Genomic DNA, 6,199 nt, shown 5'->3' with positions numbered 1-6,199 from the left:
TTTTTTCTTAATGGTGTCCAGAGCTTACTGTTTCATAAGATGGTCTTACAGTTGCTGTACACACATGTCTTGTGTTCTACAAGTCCGCATGTGATTGACTTGCTCATGCTCACCCACTGCAGAGGGAACACCTTTTCTACTGTTCTACTACCAGCATACCATGTGCATTGCTAATTCAATTGTTTCTCACAATAAAACATTGCAAAAAAAATGTGTACATAAAATGCAAAACAAAAACACGATTGCATTGCAACACAAAAGCAAAACTCAGCTGCAATATTATACAGCCAATTGTGGTATATATATCAACAGTTATTAAGCTCAAGCCATGCATAATACTGGGAAAGTTCAGGAAGTTAATAAGCAGGAGTGGTGGCAGGTGGCATTGTAAGATGGCAGGAGAGATAGCAGAGGTTCTGCTAGTAATGTCTTTTTAAGCCCAAGCCAAATGAGTACTAAATGACTACACTGCATAACAGTGCACTTGAGTAAACATGTAGACAGTGTTGCAACACCGAGATGTATACGAGATAACTTGTCCCAGCCAGGTCAATATATGCAAAGAGATTGTATGTTCTCCCGTGTCTGTGTGGGTTTCCTCCGGGGCACTCCGGTTTCCTCACACATCCCAAAAACATACAGATAAGTTCATTGGCTCCCCCCTAAAATTGGCCCAAGACTATGATACATGCACAACACAATACATACATAGACATATGACTATGGTAGGGACTAGATTGTGAGCTCCTCTGAGGGACAGTTAGTGACAAGACAATATACTTTGTACAGTGCTGCGTAATATGTCGGCGCTATATACAGTGGGATGCAAAAGTTTGAGCAACCTTGTTAATCATCATGATTTTCCTGTATAAACCGTTGGTTGTTACGATAAAAAAATGCCAGTTAAATATATCATATAGAAGACACACACAGTGATATTTGAGAAGTGAAATGAAGTTTATTGGATTTACAGAAAGTACGCAATAATTGTTTTAAAAAAACTAGGCAGGTGCATAAATTTGGGCACTGTTGTCATTTTATTGATTCCAAAATCTTTAGAACTAAGTTTTGGAACTCAAATTGACTTGGTAAGCTCAGTGACCCCTGACCTACATACACAGGCGAATCCAATTATCGGAAAGAGTATTTAAGGGCGTCAATTATACGTTTCCCTCCTCTTTTAATTTCCTCTGAAGAGTAGCAACATGGGGGTCTCAAAACAACTCTCATATGACCTGAACACAAAGATTGTTCACCATTATGGTTTAGGGGAAGGATACAGAAAGTTGTCTCAGAGATTTCAGCTGTCTGTTTCCACTGTTAGGAACATATTGAGGAAATGGAAGACCACTGGCTCAGTTCAAGTTAATGCTCGAAGTGGCAGACCAAGAAAAATCTTGGATAAACAGAAGCAACAAATGGTGAGAACAGTCAGTCAACCCACAGACCAGCACCAAAGACCTACAACATCGTCTTGCTACAGATGAAGTCAGCGCACTTTACACAAGGAGATGCTGTATGCGAGAGTGATGAAGAGGAAGCCTTTTCTCCGCCCACAGCACAAAGGCTGCCTACAGTAAAATATGATGGTGGTTCCATCATGCTGTGGGGCTGTGTGGCCAGTGCAGGGATTGGGAATCTTGCCAAAGTTGAGACACACATGGATTCCACTCAGCATCAGCAGATTCTGGAGACCAATGTCCAGGAATCAGTGACAAAGCTGAAGCTGAGTCAGGGCTGGATCTTTCAACAAGTCAAAACCCCTAAACACTGCTCAAAATCCACTAAGGCATTCATGCAGAGGAACAAGTACAATGTTCTGGAATGGCCATCTTAGTCCCCAGACCTAATTATAATTTTAAAATCTGGGGTGTGAGTTAAGAGAGCTGTCCATGCTCTGAAGCTATCAAACCTGAATGAACAAGAGCTGTTTTGTAAAGAGGAATGGTCAAAAATACCTTCAACCAGAAATCAGACTCTCATTGTAACCTACAGGAAGCGTTTAGAGGCTGTCATTTCTGCAAAAGGAGGATCTACTAAATATTGATTTCATTTCGTTTTTCCTAATTTTGTTTAAACAATTATTGCACACTTTCTGTAAATCCAATAAACTTAATTTTACTTCTCAAATATCACTGTGTGTGTCTCCTATATGATATACTAGCTGGTCTCACAGCGTTGCCCGGGTATATAATTGGCTAGTGTTACCTCTGCCCACTTTTTCTAATCCTAACACACAATTACTCAAGTATGACCTAGTTTGTGAGCTTTGCTGTTTTTGCATCAATAATTGGCATTGAAATGAAAAAAATCTAATTGGCTGTGGCTCCACTCCTTTGAAAATCAATAGGTGAATTTTGATTAGCTTTTGTAGGCTTCACCCACTTTTCTGAATATTAATCCCAGTCACCCAGTGACCAACTGTGCAAAGTTTAAGAAATCTGCCTGCCATTGACAGAGTAAGAAAAACAAAAGCTTGCTTTCTTAAAACAGAAAGTATTTGGGATAATTCAGGTTGGAGTGAGCTTAAAATGTCTCCCAGTGCATCACTGTTGAATATATGCAAATTAACCATCATTACCCTTAAAAGCTAAACACACCTCCAGAACCGCTGGAATGCAATGATGTGTCAGATTGTTAATTTGTACAGAGCCATAACAATCCAACATGCATACAGACTGTTTTGGATTGTTTGATCCTCATCAGTGCATGGCATGGAATAATTTGGCTCTATGCAGTAGGGCTTGTAACACCGAGAGGTACAGACTAACCAGCAAGCTCATGGTGACCCAGAACTCATTGGAGTGTGTAAGGGACTACAATGGTCCTAAAAGCCCCCTTACTAAGATGTTAAGAAAAACAAAAGTTTGCTTTCTTAAAACAGAAAGAATTTGCGATAATTCAGGTTGGAGTGAGCTTGAGATGTCTCTCAGTGCAACACTGCTGAATATATGCAAATTAACCATTCTACCCTTAGAAGCTAAACACACCTCCAGTGTAACAGTGTAAGAATGGCTGCAGTTTACATTTTCCAGTGAAATTTGTATTTGTCTCTTTTTGGTTATGGGAATAAAAAGTATCCTATACTTTATTCCAGGTAATGTACTATGTGTGTGCCAAATTTCAGTTTACATTGTAGCAGTGAAATTTGTATTTTTCTCCACCCACTGATGTCCTAATGTTTCCCGGGTATGTATTTGGCTGCTGTTGGCTGTGGCCACTTTTTCTAACCCTAACAATTGTCAATAGTCAATGCCCAAGTTTGTGAGATTTGTGGTCTTTGGCATGAATAATTTTCATTGAAATGAATTCGCTGTTTGTGGCCCCACCCCTTTTCTAAATATTTAACCCGTCACCCAATGATCAATTGTACCAGGTTTGAGGCTTGTGCCATTAACAGTGCAAGAATGGCAGCAATGAAATATTCCCCTGAAAAATCAATAGGTAATTTTTGATTGTTTTTCGTAGGCTGCACCCACTTTTCTGAATATTAATCCCAGTCACCCAGTAACCAACTGTGCAAAGTTTGAGAACCCTACCATTAACAGTGTAAGAATGGCTGCTGTTTACATTTTCCCAGTAAAATTTGTATTTGTCTCCGCCCACTTATGACCCTGCGTTGCCCACTTATGTATTTGGCTGGTGTTGGCTGTGCCCACTTTCCTAACCCTAACACACAATTAATCAATTACTCAATTACCAAGTTTGTGAGCTTTGTGGTGTTTGGCAACAATAATTTGCATTGTAATGAAACAAATCTGAATGGCTATTTGTGGCTCCACCCCTTTCTGAAATTGAACCCCAGTCACCCAATGATCAACTATACCAGGTTTGAGGCTTGTGCTATTAACAGTGCAAGAATGGCAGGTTTGAGGCTTGTGCCATTAACAGTGCAAGAATGGCAGAAATATTCCCCTTGAAAATCGACTAACTGTGCAAAGTTTGAGAACCCTACCATTAACAGTGTAAGAAAAACAAAAGTTTGCTTTCTTAAAACAGAAAGAATTTGCGATAATTCAGGTTGGAGTGAGCTTAAAATGGCTCCCAGTGCATCACTGTTGAATATATGCAAATTAACCATTGTTACCCTTAAAAGCTAAACACCCCTCCAGAACTGCTGGAATGCAATGATGTGTCAGTTTGTTAATTTGTACAGAGCCATAATAATCCAACATGCATACAGACTGTTTTGGATTGTTTGACCCTCATCAGTGCATGGCATGGATTAATTTGGCTCTATGCGGTAGGGCTTGTAACACAGAGAGGTACAGACTAACCAGCAAGCTCATGGTGACCCAGAACTCATTGGAGTGTGTAAGGGACTACAATGGTCCTAAAAGCCCCCTTACTAAGATGTTAAGAAAAACAAAAGTTTGCTTTCTTAAAACAGAAAGAATTTGCGATAATTCAGGTTGGAGTGAGCTTGAGATGTCTCCCATTGCAGCACTGCTGAATATATGCAGATTAACCATTCTACCCTTAGAAGCTAAACACACCTCCAGTGTAACAGTGTAAGAATGGCTGCAGTTTACATTTCCCAGTGAAATTTGTATTTGTCTCTTTTTGGTTATGAGAATAAAAAGTATCATATACTTTATTCCAGGTAATGTTCTATGTGTGTGCCAAATTTCATTCAAATCCGTTCAGCCGTTTTTGCGTGATCGAGTAACAAACATCCAAACATCCAAACATCCAAACTTTCCCATTTATTATATTAGTAGGATTTAACTGACATATTTTATCGTAACAACCTACGATTTATACAGGAAAATCATGACGATTAACAAGGTTGCCCAAACTTTCGCATCCCGCTGTAAATACTTAAATAAATAAAGGACATATGAATGGTTAAAATCTTAAAAAAGGGGAGTATATAAAGTAAAGAATAACTGAGAGAAAGTGTGGGAAATTAAAAGTGAATGTGTCAAGATGCAAAAGAATGAAGTAAATGCCTTTTTGTATATGTAAAAGTATATAACCAACCAGTTTTTCAAGTCCAAATACTGTAGATACATGTTGAGAACATAAGATTGTTCCTATGCAGGCTGCTTCAAGAGTTTTTTTTTTTTTTGCATCTCCTGTGAGACCAAGCCTCCTTAAGTAGGATTTCTCCAGGGACCTTCTGCTTAAAAGGCCTGTGTAATTGTTTAAATAGAATAAAAATCAAATATGTTCTGTCTCTGCTCTGAGACAAAGCTCATTTTATTGTTCTGGTTTTATGTTGTCCTTGAAATTGCATAAAATGCCCCTCCCAGTAAATGAAATGAAATTTTACTTCCTTTTATTGCACAGTGTTTGACACACATTTGATGTCTTCTTATTTCTTTTGTTGAATGTGGCCGCTGTACAAACTCTCTGGAGAAGAACATAAACCAGAAGATTTAAATCTAGCTTCCAAATAAACCAAGACACTGTTTCAAATTTGGGCAAAATACTGTAGAACCAAACTGAGGGACATTCAACCAACACTATTAGTGATGGGTTAACAATTGCCCTAACATTCATTTTCACTAAGCCAGAAAGGGAAAAATTGGAGCACTGAAAGACAACACCTGTTTGTCAACTGACTGGCAACTGGGTAATACATGAGCAGCTAGAGATTTTTATTGGTTACCGGTACGTTAAATTCCTTCCCTGGGTCACTGGAAATCTACAAGGCAGGATATTTTTTCTGCATTTTCCATTTATTTAAACAAAGAAAGTCTGGAGACTTCCTTTTATAGTCTTTATCATTTATAAAAAAAAAAGATAGCAAAGGTATTATTAGTTATAAGACAACTGTAAATCTAGGCAACTCTGTAAATGTTATAATAAAGTCTTTTATAAAGGGTGATACTGCTAAGGCGGCGAAAGACAGACTACAATGTATAATGGATATAATCAACCATGCCTTGTAGCAGTACTTATGTAAAATGTTTCTTGCGATTACTCTTCAAAGTCATTTTTGCATTGAAAATGCTATTTTCGAATTTCGTGAAACTTTACCTGGAAATAATTTGTATTCCTGCATTTTCGGTAAATCGCAAGAAATCAATATCTTACGTGGAAATTTTTGCCACAAACATTTCTACCATGAAATCAATGCTTTTACCGTCAAAATTTGCGAAAAGTGCGAAAAACGACAAAATGTATTTTCAATGGCATTTTTGCTCGAAAATTAAATGTAACATTATTTTTGTGAAAATTAATGAGAAAAGAA

This window comes from Hyperolius riggenbachi, chromosome 7, assembly GCF_040937935.1.
Source record: "Hyperolius riggenbachi isolate aHypRig1 chromosome 7, aHypRig1.pri, whole genome shotgun sequence".
Lineage (NCBI taxonomy): Eukaryota > Metazoa > Chordata > Amphibia > Anura > Hyperoliidae > Hyperolius > Hyperolius riggenbachi.
Note: the sequence above shows the minus strand (reverse complement) of the source record.